Source organism: Pholis gunnellus (genome assembly GCF_910591455.1).
Source record: "Pholis gunnellus genome assembly, chromosome: 10".
NCBI classification, from domain to species: Eukaryota; Metazoa; Chordata; class Actinopteri; order Perciformes; family Pholidae; genus Pholis; species Pholis gunnellus.
Genome location: NC_136537.1, coordinates 4,972,948 through 4,992,808, shown reverse-complemented (window position 1 = coordinate 4,992,808; position 19,861 = coordinate 4,972,948).

The following is a 19,861-nucleotide window of genomic DNA, read 5'->3' as shown; positions in this document are numbered from 1 at the left end:
CTAGCTTTTAATAATTTTTAATCACAAAGGTCTTAAGAGCACCCTGAACAAATATGAAGTCGATCGCATAAATGCTCTAGGAGGAGTTCGTTAAAATACGAAGGCTGCAAAATGCGAAAAGTGCCAAAAAACACAACTTTGCGGGTTTACTGTAGCGCCCCCTATTGGTTGAATGCAACAAAAATCTTAGGGTATGTTGCGGTATGCGATGGGCACATATGCTGAAAGTTTCGTGAATTTTCGACAATGGGTTGAGAAGTTATGTGTATTGATATTAAGCCACGCCCTTAGGAAGTTCATTGGTCCATATCTTCTTAACGCAAAGAGATATCAAAAAGCTTTTCATAAATCTGAGTGATCTACATCCAATTATGATCCACAGCAATTTTGGTAGCAATCGGAGCCAGCGTGTGGGAGGAGTTGGCAAAGATGTGTTTTTCACTAAATTCAAAATGGCGGAAAATTTAAGTATGCGCATTTTCGGGGTCTGAGAGGCTTTTTTTTAGATCTAGTGGATTAGGACATGTGTGTTGAATTTCAAGTCAATCGGACAAACTGGCCGAGGGGCGTCGCCGGTCCGCTTTGTAGGGGGCGCTAGAGAGCCATTTTTTTACACACATTTATGTCACCTATATCACACCTCTATTTTCGCCAGACCTGACAAGTCTGCCAAATTTGGTGAGTTTTCATGCAGCGCAAGTACCCCCAAAATACTCCCAAAGTGCAAAAATAAAAAGAAGAATAATAATAACGCCTACAATTTCAATAGGGCCTTCGCCGGCCCGACGTTGTCGGCGGCTCGGGCCCTAATTAAAACTGCGAGCAGTGATGAACGGGCCCTCGCCTCCCTTGCGCGTCGGGGCTTGCGGCGGACTCCGGCCTGCGCGTCGGAGAACGTCCGCGACCGCTGGACTGCGCGTCCGCGAGCGAGACGTCGTCGATCCCGCGTGGGACCGCCCGATGCCGGAAACGATGCTTTGCAAATAGTACTATGCTGAGGAAAAATGACACCGAAATCAAAATGGCCGACTTCTGGTAGGTTTTAGAGCACGGTGCCAAGAGACTTATTTTTAAGTCTCCGCAGGATACGCGCGCCTACCGAGTTTCGTACGTGTAGCTCAAACGTAGCGCCGGGGCTGCTCTTTTGAAATATTGTAGGGGGCGCTACAGAGGCAATTTAAAACGGACAAGGCCAAAAATCGTACCACATATTTCTTCCGATGCCTTTGACACATGTGCAAAGTGCCATGAATTTTTGAGCATCCTAACCTACTATGCTATGGAAAAATGACACCAAAATCAAAATGGCCGACTTCGGTAGGTTTTAGAGCATGGTGCCAAGAGACTTATTTTTAAGTCTTCACAGGATACATGTGCCTACCAAGTTTCGTACATGTATCTCAAACGTAGCGCCGGGGCTGCTCTTTTGAAATATTGTAGGGGGCGCTACAGAGGCAATTTAAAACGGACAAGGCCAAAAATCATACCACATATTTCCTCCGATGCCTTTGACACATGTGCAAAGTTTTAGGAAATTTTGAGCATCCTAACCTACTGAAACAAATTTCCTTCCGCCAGTAGGTGGCGCTATGAGTTTTTTGAATTTTTTCAAATCAGGTATGTTCAGGCTTCAAGTGGCATCATGCACAAGAAGTTTTGTGCAAATTGGATAATGTACCTTGGAGTTATAACAACTTCAATTTTGCATGGCGAACGATGCGTCGCCACGGCAACAGCGTTCAACGAAAACACACAATACTTATGATGGCTCTTCATCAATGTCCTAAGACTATCCTTACCCATTTTGAGACTAATCGGGTCACCTGGCTAGGAGGAATAAAGAAAAGTATAAAATATGACATTTCCTTCAGCCAGTAGGTGGCGCTATGAGTTATTTCATTTTTTTCAATTTAAGTATGTTCAGGCTTGAAGTGGCATCATGCACAAGAAGTTTTGTGTGGATTGGAGTATGTACCTTGGAGCTATAACAACTTGATTTTTCAGAAAAATGATGCAAAATGGCCGCCACGCCACGTCAAGGTTCTTCGATGAAAGCGCTAGCTTTTAATAATTTTTAATCACAAAGGTCTTAAGAGCACCCTGAACAAATATGAAGTCGATCGCATAAATGCTCTAGGAGGAGTTCGTTGAAGTACGAAGGCTGCAAAATGCGAAAAGTGCCAAAAAACACAAATTTGCGGGATTACTGTAGCGCCCCCTATTGGTTGAATGCAACACAAATCTCAGGGTATGTTACGGTATGCGATGTGCACATATGCTGAAAGTTTCGTGAATTTTCGACAATGGGTTGAGAAGTTATGTGTATTGATATTAAGCCACGCCCCTAGGAAGTTCATTGGTCCATATCTTTTCAACGCAAAGAGATATCAAAAAGCTTTTGATAAATCTGAGTGATCTACATCCACTAATGATCCACAGCAATTTTGGTAGCAATAGGAGCCAGCGTGTGGGAGGAGTTTGCAAAGATGTGTTTTACACTAAATTCAAGATGGCGGAAAATCTAAGTAGGCGGAGCTTAGGGGTCTGAGAGGCTTTTTTTTAGATCTAGTGGTTTCGGACATGTGTGTTGAATTTCAAGTCAATCGGACAAACTGGCCGAGGGGCGTCGCCGGCGCGACTTGTAGGGGGCGCTAGAGAGCCATTTTTTTTCACGCAAAAATGGCTCCTATATCAAAACCCAAGTTTCGCCAGACCTGGCAAGTATGCAAAATTTGGTGAGTTTTCATGCATGGCAAATATTCCAAATATGCAGCCAAAGTGGAAAAATAAGGATCGGAATAATAATAATAATACCCCTTAGAAACTCAATAGGGCCTTCGCTGGCCCGACGTTGTCGGTGGCTCGGGCCCTAATTAAAGCTGCGAGCAGCGATGAACGGGCCCTCGCCTCCCTTGCGCGTCGGGGCTTGCGGCGGACTCCGGCCTGCGCGTCGGAGAACGTCCGCGACCGCTGGACTGCGCGTCTGCGAGCGAGACGTCGTCGATCCCGCGTGGGACCGCCCGATGCTGGAAACGATGCTTTGCAGATAGTACTATGCTGAGGAAAAATGACACCGAAATCAAAATGGCCGACTTCTGGTAGGTTTTACAGCATGGTGCCATGAGACTTATATTTAAGTCTCCACAGGATACGCGCGCCTACCGAGTTTCGTACGTGTAGCTCAAACGTAGCGCCGGGGTTGCTCTTTTGAAATATTGTAGGGGGCGCTACAGAGGCAATTTAAAACGCACAAGGCCAAAAATCATACCACATATTTCTTCCGATGCCTTTGACACATGTGCAAAGTGCCATGAATTTTTGAGCATCATCACCTACTATGCTATGGAAAAATGACACCAAAATCAAAATGGCCGACTTCGGTAGGTTTTAGAGCATGGTGCCAAGAGACTTATTTTTAAGTCTCCACAGGATACGTGTGCCTACCAAGTTTCGTACGTGTAGCTCAAACGTAGCGCCGGGGCTGCTCTTTTGAAATATTGTAGGGGGCGCTACAGAGGCAATTTAAAACGGATAAGGCCAAAAATCATTCCATATATTTCTTCCGATGCCTTTGACACTTGTGCAAAGTACCATGATTTTTTGAGCATCCTAACCTACTGAAACAAATTTCCTTTAGCCAGTAGGTGGCGCTATGAGTTTTTTGAATTTTTTCAAATCGGGTATGTTCAAGCTTGAAGTGGCATCATGCACAAGAAGTTTTGTGCAAATTGGATAATGTACCTTTGAGTTATAACAACTTCAATTTTGCATGGCGAACGATGCGTCGCCACGGCAACAGCGTTCAACGAAAACACACAATACTTATGATGGCTCTTCATCAATGTCCTAAGACTATCCTTACTGATTTTGAGACTAATCGGGTCATCTGGCTAGGAGGAATAAAGAAACGTATAAAATATGACATTTCCTTCAGCCAGTAGGTGGCGCTATGAGTTATTTCATTTTTTTCAATTTAAGTATGTTCAGGCTTGAAGTGGCATCATGCACAAGAAGTTTTGTGTGGATTGGATTATGTACCTTGGAGTTATAACAACTTGATTTTTCAGAAAAATGATGCAAAATGGCCGCCACGCCACGTCAAGGTTCTTCTACGAAAGCGCTAGCTTTTAATAATTTTTAATCACAAAGGTCTTAAGAGCACCCTGAACAAATATGAAGTCGATCGCATAAATGCTCTAGGAGGAGTTCGTTAAAATACGAAGGCTGCAAAATGCGAAAAGTGCCAAAAAACACAACTTTGCGGGTTTACTGTAGCGCCCCCTATTGGTTGAATGCAACAAAAATCTCAGGGTATGTTGCGGTATGCGATGTGCACATATGCTGAAAGTTTCGTGAATTTTCGACAATGGGTTGAGAAGTTATGTGAATTGATATTAAGCCACGCCCCTAAGAAGTTCATTGGTCCATATCTTCTCAACGCAAATAGATATCAAAAAGCTTTTGATAAATCTGAGTGATCTACATCCAATAATGATCCACAGAAAATTTGGTAGCAATCGGAGCCAGCGTGTGGGAGGAGTTCGCAAAGATGTGTTTTACACTAAATTCAAGATGGCGGAAAATTTTTCCAGGCGCAGTTTCGGGGTCTGAGAGGCTTTTTTTTAGATCTAGCGGATTCGGACATGTGTGTCGAATTTCAAGTCAATCGGACAAACTGGCCGAGGGGCGTGGCCGGCCCGCCTTGTAGGGGGCGCTAGAGAGCCATTTTTTTACACACAAGTATGCAACCTTGCGCAGCAGAGTTTCTCCACCAGACCTGAGAGGTGTGCAAATTTGGTGAGTTTTCATGCATGGCAAGTGCCCCTACTAGCTCATTCCCCACAAATATAAGAATCATAATTAAAACTGCGAGCAGTGATGAACGGGCCCTCGCCTCCCTTGCGCGTCGGGGTCGGCGGCGGACTCCGGCCTGAGCGTCGGAGAACGTCCGCGACCGCGGGACGGCGCGTCCGCGAGCGAGACGTCGTCGATCCCGCGTGGACCGCCCGATGCTGGAAATGATGCTTTGCAAATAGTACTATGCTGAGGAAAAATGACACCGAAATCAAAATGGCCGACTTCTGGTAGGTTTTACAGCACGGTGCCAAGAGACTTATTTTTAAGTCTCCGCAGGATACGTGCGCCTACCCAGTTTCGTACGTGTAGCTCAAACGTAGCGCCGGGGCTGCTCTTTTGAAATATTGTAGGGGGCGCTACAGAAGCAATTTAAAACGAACAAGCCTAAAAATCATATCACATATTTCTTCCGATGCCTTTGACACATGTGCAAAGTGCCATGAATTTCTGAGCATCCCAACCTACTATGCTATGGAAAAATGACACCAAAATCAAAATGGCCGACTTTGATAGGTTTTAGAGCATGGTGCCAAGAGACTTATTTTTAAGTCTCCGCAGGATACGTGTGCCTACCAAGTTTCGTACGTGTAGCTCAAACGTAGCGCCGGGGCTGCTCTTTTGAAATATTGTAGGGGGCGCTACAGAGGCAATTTAAAACGGACAAGGCCAAAAATCATACCACATATTTCCTCCGATGCCTTTGACACATGTCCAAAGTTTTATGAAATTTTGAGCATCCTAACCTACTGAAACAAATTTCCTTCCGCCAGTAGGTGGCGCTATGAGTTTTTTGAATTTTTTCAAATCAGGTATGTTCAGGCTTGAAGTGGCATCATGCACAAGAAGTTTTGTGCAAATTGGATAATGTACCTTGGAGTTATAACAACTTCAATTTTGCATGGCGAACGATGCGTCGCCACGGCAACAGCGTTCAATGAAAACACACAATACTTATGATGGCTCTTCATCAATGTCCTAAGACTATCCTTACCGATGTTGAGACTAATCGGGTCACCTGGCTAGGAGGAATAAAGAAAAGTATAAAATATGACATTTCCTTCAGCCAGTAGGTGGCGCTATGAGTTATTTCATTTTTTTCAATTTAAGTATGTTCAGGCATGAAGTGGCATCATGCACAAGAAGTTTTGTGTGGATTGGATTATGTACCTTGGAGCTATAACAACTTGATTTTTCAGAAAAATGATGCAAAATGGCCGCCACGCCACGTCAAGGTTCTTCGACGAAAGCGCTAGCTTTTAATAATTTTTAATCACAAAGGTCTTAAGAGCACCCTGAACAAATATGAAGTCGATCGCATAAATGCTCTAGGAGGAGTTCGTTAAAATACGAAGGCTGCAAAATGCGAAAAGTGCCAAAAAACACAACTTTGCGGGTTTACTGTAGCGCCCCCTATTGGTTGAATGCAACACAAATCACAGGGTATGTAACGGTATGCGATGTGCACATATGCTGAAAGTTTCGTGAATTTTCGACACTGGGTTGAGAAGTTATGTGTATTGATATTAAGCCACGCCCCTAAGAAGTTCATTGGTCCATATCTTTTCAACGCAAAGAGATATCAAAAAGCTTTTGATAAATCTGAGTGATCTACATCCACTAATGATCCACAGCAATTTTGGTAGCAATAGGAGCCAGCGTGTAGGAGGAGTTTGCAAAGATGTGTTTTACACTAAATTCAAGATGGCGGAAAATCTAAGTAGGCGGAGCTTAGGGGTCTGAGAGGCTTTTTTTTAGATCTAGTGGTTTCGGACATGTGTGTTGAATTTCAAGTCAATCGGACAAACTGGCCGAGGGGCGTCGCCGGCGCGACTTGTAGGGGGCGCTAGAGAGCCATTTTTTTTCACGCAAAAATGGCTCCTATATCAAAACCCAAGTTTCGCCAGACCTGGCAAGTATGCAAAATTTGGTGAGTTTTCATGCATGGCAAATATTCCAAATATGCAGCCAAAGTGGAAAAATAAGGATCGGAATAATAATTAAAACTGCGAGCAGTGATGAACGGGCCCTCGCCTCCCTTGCGCGTCGGGGCTCGCGGCGGACTCCGGCCTGCGCGTCGGAGAACGTCCGCGACCGCTGGACTGCGCGTCCGCGAGCGAGACGTCGTCGATCCCGCGTGGGACCGCCCGATGCTGGAAACGATGCTTTGCAGATAGTACTATGCTGAGGAAAAATGACACCGAAATCAAAATGGCCGACTTCTGGTAGGTTTTACAGCACGGTGCCATGAGACTTATATTTAAGTCTCCACAGGATACGCGCGCCTACCGAGTTTCGTACGTGTAGCTCAAACGTAGCGCCGGGGTTGCTCTTTTGAAATATTGTAGGGGGCGCTACAGAGGCAATTTAAAACGCACAAGGCCAAAAATCATACCACATATTTCTTCCGATGCCTTTGACACATGTGCAAAGTGCCATGAATTTTTGAGCATCATCACCTACTATGCTATGGAAAAATGACACCAAAATCAAAATGGCCAACTTCGGTAGGTTTTAGAGCATGGTGCCAAGAGACTTATTTTTAAGCCTCCACAGGATACATGTGCCTACCAAGTTTCGTACATGTAGCTCAAACGTAGCGCCGGGGCTGCTCTTTTGAAATATTGTAGGGGGCGCTACAGAGGCAATTTAAAACGGATAAGGCCAAAAATCATTCCATATATTTCTTCCGATACCTTTGACACTTGTGCAAAGTACCATGATTTTTTGAGCATCCTAACCTACTGAAACAAATTTCCTTCAGCCAGTAGGTGGCGCTATGAGTTTTTTGAATTTTTTCAAATCAGGTATGTTCAGGCTTGAAGTGGCATCATGCACAAGAAGTTTTGTGCAAATTGAAAAATGTACCTTGGAGTTATAACAACTTCAATTTTGCATGGCGAACGATGCGTCGCCACGGCAACAGCGTTCAACGAAAACACACAATACTTATGATGGCTCTTCATCAATGTCCTAAGACTATCCTTACTGATTTTGAGACTAATCGGGTCACCTGGCTAGGAGGAATAAAGAAACGTATAAAATATGACATTTCCTTCAGCCAGTAGGTGGCGCTATGAGTTATTTCATTTTTTTCAATTTAAGTATGTTCAGGCTTGAAGTGGCATCATGCACAAGAAGTTTTGTGTGGATTGGATTATGTACCTTGGAGTTATAACAACTTGATTTTTCAGAAAAATGATGCAAAATGGCCGCCACGCCACGTCAAGGTTCTTCGACGAAAGCGCTAGCTTTTAATAATTTTTAATCACAAAGGTCTTAAGAGCACCCTGAACAAATATGAAGTCGATCGCATAAATGCTCTAGGAGGAGTTCGTTTAAATACGAAGGCTGCAAAATGCGAAAAGTGCCAAAAAACACAACTTTGCGGGTTTACTGTAGCGCCCCCTATTGGTTGAATGCAACAAAAATCTCAGGGTATGTTGCGGTATGCGATGTGCACATATGCTGAAAGTTTCGTGAATTTTCGACAATGGGTTGAGAAGTTATGTGAATTGATATTAAGCCACGCCCCTAAGAAGTTCATTGGTCCATATCTTCTCAACGCAAATAGATATCAAAAAGCTTTTGATAAATCTGAGTGATCTACATCCAATAATGATCCACAGAAAATTTGGTAGCAATCGGAGCCAGCGTGTGGGAGGAGTTCGCAAAGATGTGTTTTACACTAAATTCAAGATGGCGGAAAATTTTTCCAGGCGCAGTTTCGGGGTCTGAGAGGCTTTTTTTTAGATCTAGCGGATTCGGACATGTGTGTTGAATTTCAAGTCAATCGGACCAACTGGCCGAGGGGCGTGGCCGGCCCGCCTTGTAGGGGGCGCTAGAGAGCCATTTTTTTACACACAAGTATGCAACCTTGCGCAGCAGAGTTTCTCCACCAGACCTGAGAGGTGTGCAAATTTGGTGAGTTTTCATGCATGGCAAGTGCCCCTACTAGCTCATTCCCCACAAATATAAGAATCATAATAATAAGAACCCTTAGAAACTCAATAGGGCCTTCGCCGGCCCGACGTTGTCGGCGGCTCGGGCCCTAATAATAATACCCCTTAGAAACTCAATAGGGCCTTCGCTGGCCCGACGTTGTCGGTGGCTCGGGCCCTAATAATAAGAACCCTTAGAAACTCAATAGGGCCTTCGCCGGCCCGACGTTGTCGGCGGCTCGGGCCCTAATTAAAGCTGCGAGCAGCGATGAACGGGCCCTCGCCTCCCTTGCGCGTCGGAGCTTGCGGCGGACTCCGGCCTGCGCGTCGGAGAACGTCCGCGACCGCTGGACTGCGCGTCCGCGAGCGAGACGTCGTCGATCCCGCGTGGGACCGCCCGATGCTGGAAAGGATGCTTTGCAAATAGTACTATGCTATGGAAAAATGACACCGAAATCAAAATGGCCGACTTCTGGTAGGTTTTAGAGCACGGTGCCAAGAGACTTATTTTTAAGTCTCCGCAGGATACGTGCGCCTACCCAGTTTCGTACGTGTAGCTCAAACGTAGCGCCGGGGCTGCTCTTTTGAAATATTGTAGGGGGCGCTACAGAGGCAATTTAAAACGGACAAGGCTAAAAATCATACCACATATTTCTTCCGATGCCTTTGACACATGTGCAAAGTGCCATGAATTTTTGAGCATCCTAACCTACTATGCTATGGAAAAATGACACCAAAATCAAAATGGCCGACTTCGGTAGGTTTTAGAGCATGGTGCCAAGAGACATATTTTTAAGTCTCAAGAGGATACATGTGCCCACCAAGTTTCGTACATGTAGCTCAAACGTAGCGCCGGGGCTGCTCTTTTGAAATATTGTAGGGGGCGCTACAGAGGCAATTTAAAACGGACAAGGCCAAAAATCATTCCACATATTTCTTCCGATGCCTTTGACACTTGTGCAAAGTACCATGATTTTTTGAGCATCCTAACCTACTGAAACAAATTTCCTTCAGCCAGTAGGTGGCGCTATGAGTTTTTTTAATTTTTTCAAATCAGGTATGTTTAGGCTTGAAGTGGCATCATGCACAAGAAGTTTTGTGCAAATTGGATTATGTACCTTGGAGTTATAACAACTTCAATTTTGCATGGCGAACGATGCATCGCCACGGCAACAGCGTTTAACGAAAACTCACAATACTTATGGCAAATCTTCATCAATGTCTTAAGGCCATCCTAGCACAATTTGAGACTAATCGGGTCACGTGGCTAGGAGGAATAAATGAAAGTCTAAAAAAAAACATTGCCTTCAGCCAGTAGGTGGCGCTATGAGTTATCGAAATTTTTTTAATTTGTGTGTGTTCATGCTTGAAGAGGCTTCATGCACAAGAAGTTTTGTGTGTATTGGTTAATGTACCTTAGAGTTATAACAACTTGATTTTTCATAAAAATGATGCAAAATGGCCGCCACGCCACGTCAAGGTTCTTCGACGAAAACTCTAGCTTTTAATAATTTTTAATCACAAAAGTCTGAAGAGCATCCTGGCCAAGTTTGAAGTCGATCGCATAAATTCTCTAGGAGGAGTTCGTTAAATTACGAAGGCAGAAAAATGCAAAAAGTGCCAAAATCACAACTTTGCGGGTTTACTGTAGCGCCCCCTATTGGTTGAATGCAACACAAATCTCAGGGTATGTTACGGTATGCGATGTGCACATATGCTGAAAGTTTCGTGAATTTTCGACCAACGGTTGGGAAGTTATGTGAATTGATATTAAGCCACGCCCCTAAGAAGTTCATTGGTCCATATCTTTAAAACGCAAAGAGATATGAAAAAGCTTTTGATAGATCTGAGTGATCTCCATCCAATAATGATCCACAGCAATTTTGGTAGCAATAGGAGCCAGCGTGTAGGAGGAGTTCGCAAAGATGTGTTTTACACTAAATTCAAGATGGCCGAAAATTTAAGTAGGCGGAGTTTCGGGGTCTGAGAGGCTTTTTTTTAGATCTAGCGGATTAGGACATGTGTGTTGATTTTAAAGTCAATCGGAAAAACTGGCCGAGGGGCGTGGCCGGTCCGCTTTGTAGGGGGCGCTAGAGAGCCATTTTTTTACACACAAGTATGCAACCTTGCGCAGCAGAGTTTCTCCACCACACCTGAGAGGTGTCCAAATTTGGTGAGTTTTCATGCATGGCAAGTTTTCCAACTAGCTCATTCCCTACAAAAATAAGAATCAGAATTAAAACTGCGAGCAGTGATGAACGGGCCCTCGCCTCCCTTGCGCGTCGGGGCTCGCGGCGGACTCCGGCCTGCGCGTCGGAGAACGTCCGCGACCGCTGGACTGCGCGTCCGCGAGCGAGACGTCGTCGATCCCGCGTGGGACCGCCCGATGCCGGAAACGATGCTTTGCAAATAGTACTATGCTGAGGAAAAATGACACCGAAATCAATATGGCCGACTTCTGGTAGGTTTTACAGCACGGTGCCAAGAGACTTATTTTTAAGTCTCCGCAGGATACGTGAGCCTACCAAGTTTCGTACGTGTAGCTCAAACGTAGCGCCGGGGCTGCTCTTTTGAAATATTGTAGGGGGCGCTACAGAGGCAATTTAAAACGGACAAGGCCAAAAATCATACCACATACTTCTTCCGATGCCTTTGACACATGTGCAAAGTGCCATGAATTTTTGAGCATCCTAATCTACTATGCTATGGAAAAATGACACCAAAATCAAAATGGCCGACTTCTGTAGGTTTTAGAGCATGGTGCCAAGAGACTTATTTTTAGGTCTCAAGAGGATACATGTGCCCACCAAGTTTCGTACATGTAGCTCAAACGTAGCGCCGGGGCTGCTCTTTTGAAATATTGTAGGGGGCGCTACAGAGGCAATTTAAAACGGACAAGGCCAAAAATCATACCACATATTTCTTCCGACGCCTTTGACACATCTGCAAAGTTTTATGAATTTCTGAGCATCCTAACCTATTGAACCATATTTCCTTCAGCCAGTAGGTGGCGCTATGAGTTCTTTGAATTTTTTCAAATCAGGTATGTTCAGGCTTGAAGTGGCATCATGCACAAGAAGTTTTGTGCAAATTGGATAATGCACCTTGGAGTTATAACAACTTCAAGTTTGCATGGCGAACGATGCGTCGCCACGGCAACAGCGTTCAACGAAAACTCACAATACTTATGGCAAATCTTCATCAATGTCTTAAGGCCATCCTAGCACAATTTGAGACTAATCGGGTCACGTGGCTAGGAGGAATAAATGAAAGTCTAAAAAAAAACATTGCCTTCAGCCAGTAGGTGGCGCTATGAGTTATCGAAATTATTTTAATTTGTGTGTGTTCATGCATGAAGAGGCTTCATGCACAAGAAGTTTTGTGTGTATTGGTTAATGTACCTTAGAGTTATAACAACTTGATTTTTCATAAAAATGATGCAAAATGGCCGCCACGCCACGTCAAGGTTCTTCGACGAAAGCGCTAGCTTTTAATAATTTTTAATCACAAAGGTCTTAAGAGCACCCTGAACAAATATGAAGTCGATCGCATAAATGCTCTAGGAGGAGTTCGTTAAAATACGAAGGCTGCAAAATGCGAAAAGTGCCAAAAAACACAAATTTGCGGGTTTACTGTAGCGCCCCCTATTGGTTGAATGCAACAAAAATCTTAGGGTATGTTGCGGTATGCGATGGGCACATATGCTGAAAGTTTCGTGAATTTTCGACCATGGGTTGAGAAGTTATGTGTATTGATATTAAGCCACGCCCTTAGGAAGTTCATTGGTCCATATCTTCTCAACGCAAAGAGATATCAAAAAGCTTTTGATAAATCTGAGTGATCTACATCCAATTATGATCCACAGCAATTTTGGTAGCAATCGGAGCCAGCGTGTAGGAGGAGTTTGCAAAGATGTGTTTTTCACTAAATTCAAAATGGCGGAAAATTTAAGTATGCGCATTTTCGGGGTCTGAGAGGCTTTTTTTTAGATCTAGTGGATTAGGACATGTGTGTTGAATTTCAAGTCAATCGGACAAACTGGCCGAGGGGCGTGGCCGGTCCGCTTTGTAGGGGGCGCTAGAGAGCCATTTTTTTACACACAAGTATACAACCTTGCGCAGCAGAGTTTCTCCACCACACCTGAGAGGTGTCCAAATTTGGTGAGTTTTCATGCATGGCAAGTGCCCCTACTAGCTCATTCCCTACAAAAATAAGAATCAGAATTAAAACTGCGAGCAGTGATGAACGGGCCCTCGCCTCCCTTGCGCGTCGGGGCCGGCGGCGGACTCCGGCCTGCGCGTCGGAGAACGTCCGCGACCGCTGGACTGCGCGTCCGCGAGCGAGACGTCGTCGATCCCGCGTGGGACCGCCCGATGCCGGAAACGATGCTTTGCAAATAGTACTATGCTGAGGAAAAATGACACCGAAATCAAAATGGCCGACTTCTGGTAGGTTTTAGAGCACGGTGCCAAGAGACTTATTTTTAAGTCTCCGCAGGATACGTGCGCCTACCGAGTTTCGTACGTGTAGCTCAAACGTAGCGCCGGGGCTGCTCCTTTGAAATATTGTAGGGGGCGCTACAGAGGCAATTTAAAACGGACAAGGCCAAAAATCATACCACATATTTCTTCCGATGCCTTTGACACATGTGCAAAGTTCCATGAATTTATGACCATCCTAACCTACTAAAACAAATTTCCTTCAGCCAGTAGGTGGCGCTATGAGTTTTTTGAATTTTTTCAAATCAGCTATGTTCAGGCTTGAAGTGGCATCATGCACAAGAAGTTTTGTGCAAATTGGATAATGTACCTTGGAGTTATAACAACTTCAATTTTGCATGGCGAACGATGCATCGCCACGGCAACAGCGTTCAACGAAAACACACAATACTTATGATGGCTCTTCATCAATGTCCTAAGACTATCCTTACCGATTTTGAGACTAATCGGGTCACCTGGCTAGGAGGAATAAAGAAAAGTATAAAATATGACATTTCCTTCAGCCAGTAGGTGGCGCTATGAGTTATTTAATTTTTTTCAATTTAAGTATGTTCAGGCTTGAAGTGGCCTCATGCACAAGAAGTTTTGTGTGGATTGGATTATGTACCTTGGAGTTATAACAACTTGATTTTTCAGAAAAATGATGGAAAATGGCCGCCACGCCACGTCAAGGTTCTTCGACGAAAGCGCTAGCTTTTAATAATTTTTAATCACAAAGGTCTTAAGAGCACCCTGAACAAATATGAAGTCGATCGCATAAATGCTCTAGGAGGAGTTCGTTAAAATACGAAGGCTGCAAAATGCGAAAAGTGCCAAAAAACACAACTTTGCGGGTTTACTGTAGCGCCCCCTATTGGTTGAATGCAACACAAATCACAGGGTATGTAACGGTATGCGATGTGCACATATGCTGAAAGTTTCGTGAATTTTCGACAATGGGTTGAGAAGTTGTGTGTATTGATATTAAGCCACGCCCCTAAGAAGTTCATTGGTCCATATCTTTTCAACGCAAGTAGATATCAAAAAGCTTTTGCTAAATCTGAGTGATCTACATCCAATAATGATCCACAGCAATTTTGGTAGCAATAGGAGCCAGCGTGTAGGAGGAGTTCGCAAAGATGTGTTTTACACTAAATTCAAGATGGCGGAAAATGTAGGTGGGCGGAGTTTTGGGGTCTGAGAGGCTTTTTTTTAGATCTAGCGGATTAGGACATGTGTGTTGAATTTCAAGTCAATCGGACAAACTGGCCGAGGGGCGTCGCCGGCCCGCCTTCTAGGGGGCGCTAGAGAGCCATTTTCTTACACACAACTATGCAACCTATATAATATGAAATTTTTCACCAGACCTGACAAGTCTGCAAAATTTGGTGAGTTTTCATGCATGGCAAGTCCCCCCCAAATAGTCCCCAAGTGTAAAAATAATAATCAGAAAAATAATAATACCCCTTAGAAACTCAATAGGGCCTTCGCTGGCCCGACGTTGTCGGTGGCTCGGGCCCTAATTAAAACTGCGAGCAGTGATGAACGGGCCCTCGCCTCCCTTGCGCGTCGGGGCCGGCGGCGGACTCCGGCCTGCGCGTCGGAGAACGTCCGCGACCGCTGGACTGCGCGTCTGCGAGCGAGACGTCGTCGATCCCGCGTGGGACCGCCCGATGCCGGAAACGATGCTTTGCAAATAGTACTATGCTGAGGAAAAATGACACCGAAATCAAAATGGCCGACTTCTGGTAGGTTTTAGAGCACGGTGCCAAGAGACTTATTTTTAAGTCTCCGCAGGATACGTGCGTCTACCGAGTTTCGTACGTGTAGCTCAAACGTAGCGCCGGGGCTGCTCTTTTGAAATATTGTAGGGGGCGCTACAGAGGCAATTTAAAACGGACAAGGCCAAAAATCATACCACATACTTCTTCCGATGCCTTTGACACATGTGCAAAGTGCCATGAATTTTTGAGCATCCTAACCTACTATGCTATGGAAAAATGACACCAAAATCAAAATGGCCGACTTCAGTAGGTTTTAGAGCATGGTGCCAAGAGACTTATTTTTAAGTCTCCACAGGATACGTGTGCCTACCAAGTTTCGTACATGTAGCTCAAACGTAGCGCCGGGGCTGCTCTTTTGAAATATTGTAGGGGGCGCTACAGAGGCAATTTAAAACGGACAAGGCCAAAAATCATTCCACATATTTCTTCCGATGCCTTTGACACTTGTGCAAAGTTCCATGAATTTTTGAGCATCCTAACCTACTGAACCATATTTCCTTCAGCCAGTAGGTGGCGCTATGAATTTTTTGAATTTTTTCAAATCAGGTATGTTCAGGCTTGAAGTGGCATCATGCACAAGAAGTTTTGTGCAAATTGGATAATGTACCTTTGAGTTATAACAACTTCAATTTTGCATGGCGAACGATGCGTCGCCACGGCAACAGCGTTCAACGAAAACACACAATACTTATGATGGCTCTTCATCAATGTCCTAAGACTATCCTTACTGATTTTGAGACTAATCGGGTCACCTGGCTAGGAGGAATAAAGAAACGTATAAAATATGACATTTCCTTCAGCCAGTAGGTGGCGCTATGAGTTATTTAATTTTTTTCAATTCAACTTTGTTCAGACTTGAAGTGGCATCATGCACAAGAAGTTTTGTGTGGATTGGATTATGTACCTTGGAGCTATAACAACTTGATTTTTCAGAAAAATGATGCAAAATGGCCGCCACGCCACGTCAAGGTTCTTCGACGAAAGCGCTAGCTTTTAATAATTTTTAATCGCAAAGGTCTTAAGAGCACCCTGAACAAATATGAAGTCGATTGCATAAATGCTCTAGGAGGAGTTCGTTAAAATACGAAGGCTGCAAAATGCGAAAAGTGCCCAAAAACACAACTTTGCGGGTTTACTGTAGCGCCCCCTATTGGTTGAATGCAACACAAATCACAGGGTATGTTACGGTATGCGATGGGCACATATGCTGAAAGTGTCGTGAATTTTCGACAATGGGTTGAGAAGTTATGTGTATTGATATTAAGCCACGCCCTTAGAAAGTTCATTGGTCCATATCTTCTCAACGCAAAGAGATATCAAAAAGTTTTTCATAAATCTGAGTGATCTACATCGAATTATGATCCACAGCAATTTTGGTAGCAATCGGAGCCAGCGTGTGGGAGGAGTTGGCAAAGATGTGTTTTACACTAAATTCAAGATGGCGGAAAATTTAACTAGGCGCGGTTTCGGGGTCTGAGAGGCTTTTTTTTAGATCTAGTGGATGTGGACATGTGTGTTGAATTTCAAGTCAATCGGACAAACTGGCCGAGGGGCGTCGCCGGTCTGCTTTGTAGGGGGCGCTAGAGAGCCATTTTTTTAAATGCATATTTGCAACCTATATAATATGAAAATTTTCACCAGACCTGACAAGTCTGCAAAATCTGGTGAGTTTTCATGCATGGCAAGTACCCCCAAAATGCTCCCCAAGTGCAAAAATAAAAATCATAATTAAAACTGCGAGCAGTGATGAACGGGCCCTCGCCTCCCTTGCGCGTCGGGGCTTGCGGCGGACTCCGGCCTGCGCGTCGGAGAACGTCCGCGACCGCTGGACTGCGCGTCCGCGAGCGAGACGTCGTCGATCCCGCGTGGGACCGCCCGATGCCGGAAACGATGCTTTGCAAATAGTACTATGCTGAGGAAAAATGACACCGAAATCAAAATGGCCGACTTCTGGTAGGTTTTAGAGCACGGTGCCAAGAGACTTATTTTTAAGTCTCCGCAGGATACGCGCGCCTACCGAGTTTCGTACGTGTAGCTCAAACGTAGCGCCGGGGCTGCTCTTTTGAAATATTGTAGGGGGCGCTACAGAGGCAATTTAAAACAAACAAGGCCAAAAATCATACCACATATTTCTTCCGATCCCTTTGACACATGTGCAAAGTGCCATGAATTTTTGAGCATCCTAACCTACTATGCTATGGAAAAATGACACCGAAATCAAAATGGCCGACTTCGGTAGGTTTTAGAGCATGGTGCCAGGAGACTTATTTTTAAGTCTCCACAGGATACATGTGCCCACCGATTTTCGTACATGTAGCTCAAACGTAGCGCCGGGGCTGCTCTTTTGAAATATTGTAGGGGGCGCTACAGAGGCAATTTAAAACGGACAAGGCCAAAAATCATACCACATATTTCTTCCGACGCCTTTGACACATCTGCAAAGTTTTATGAAGTTCTGAGCATCCTAACCTATTGAACCATATTTCCTTCAGCCAGTAGGTGGCGCTATGAGGTTTTTGAATTTTTTCAAATCAGGTATGTTCAGGCTTGAAGTGGCATCATGCACAAGAAGTTTTGTGCAAATTGGATAATGTACCTTGGAGTTATAACAACTTCAATTTTGCATGGCGAACGATGCGTCGCCACGGCAACAGCGTTCAACGAAAACTCACAATACTTATGGCAAATCTTCATCAATGTCTTAAGGCCATCCTAGCACAATTTGAGACTAATCGGGTCACGTGGCTAGGAGGAATAAATGAAAGTCTAAAAAAAAACATTGCCTTCAGCCAGTAGGTGGCGCTATGAGTTATTGAAATTTTTTTAATTTGTGTGTGTTCATGCTTGAAGAAGCTTCATGCACAAGAAGTTTTGTGTGGATTGGTTAATGTACCTTAGAGTTATAACAACTTGATTTTTCATAAAAATGATGCAAAATGGCCGCCACGCCACGTCAAGGTTCTTCGATGAAAGCGCTAGCTTTTAATAATTTTTAATCACAAAGGTCTTAAGAGCACCCTGAACAAATATGAAGTCGATCGCATAAATGCTCTAGGAGGAGTTCGTTAAAATACGAAGGCTGCAAAATGCGAAAAGTGCCAAAAAACACAACTTTGCGGGTTTACTGTAGCGCCCCCTATTGGTTGAATGCAACAAAAATCTTAGGGTATGTTGCGGTATGCGATGGGCACATATGCTGAAAGTTTCGTGAATTTTCGACAATGGGTTGAGAAGTTATGTGTATTGATATTAAGCCACGCCCTTAGGAAGTTCATTGGTCCATATCTTCTTAACGCAAAGAGATATCAAAAAGCTTTTCATAAATCTGAGTGATCTACATCCAATTATGATCCACAGCAATTTTGGTAGCAATCGGAGCCAGCGTGTGGGAGGAGTTGGCAAAGATGTGTTTTTCACTAAATTCAAAATGGCGGAAAATTTAAGTATGCGCATTTTCGGGGTCTGAGAGGCTTTTTTTTAGATCTAGTGGATTAGGACATGTGTGTTGAATTTCAAGTCAATCGGACAAACTGGCCGAGGGGCGTCGCCGGTCCGCTTTGTAGGGGGCGCTAGAGAGCCATTTTTTTACACACATTTATGTCACCTATATCACACCTCTATTTTCGCCAGACCTGACAAGTCTGCCAAATTTGGTGAGTTTTCATGCAGCGCAAGTACCCCCAAAATACTCCCAAAGTGCAAAAATAAAAAGAAGAATAATAATAACGCCTACAATTTCAATAGGGCCTTCGCCGGCCCGACGTTGTCGGCGGCTCGGGCCCTAATTAAAACTGCGAGCAGTGATGAACGGGCCCTCGCCTCCCTTGCGCGTCGGGGCTTGCGGCGGACTCCGGCCTGCGCGTCGGAGAACGTCCGCGACCGCTGGACTGCGCGTCCGCGAGCGAGACGTCGTCGATCCCGCGTGGGACCGCCCGATGCCGGAAACGATGCTTTGCAAATAGTACTATGCTGAGGAAAAATGACACCGAAATCAAAATGGCCGACTTCTGGTAGGTTTTAGAGCACGGTGCCAAGAGACTTATTTTTAAGTCTCCGCAGGATACGCGCGCCTACCGAGTTTCGTACGTGTAGCTCAAACGTAGCGCCGGGGCTGCTCTTTTGAAATATTGTAGGGGGCGCTACAGAGGCAATTTAAAACGGACAAGGCCAAAAATCGTACCACATATTTCTTCCGATGCCTTTGACACATGTGCAAAGTGCCATGAATTTTTGAGCATCCTAACCTACTATGCTATGGAAAAATGACACCAAAATCAAAATGGCCGACTTCGGTAGGTTTTAGAGCATGGTGCCAAGAGACTTATTTTTAAGTCTTCACAGGATACATGTGCCTACCAAGTTTCGTACATGTATCTCAAACGTAGCGCCGGGGCTGCTCTTTTGAAATATTGTAGGGGGCGCTACAGAGGCAATTTAAAACGGACAAGGCCAAAAATCATACCACATATTTCCTCCGATGCCTTTGACACATGTGCAAAGTTTTAGGAAATTTTGAGCATCCTAACCTACTGAAACAAATTTCCTTCCGCCAGTAGGTGGCGCTATGAGTTTTTTGAATTTTTTCAAATCAGGTATGTTCAGGCTTCAAGTGGCATCATGCACAAGAAGTTTTGTGCAAATTGGATAATGTACCTTGGAGTTATAACAACTTCAATTTTGCATGGCGAACGATGCGTCGCCACGGCAACAGCGTTCAACGAAAACACACAATACTTATGATGGCTCTTCATCAATGTCCTAAGACTATCCTTACCCATTTTGAGACTAATCGGGTCACCTGGCT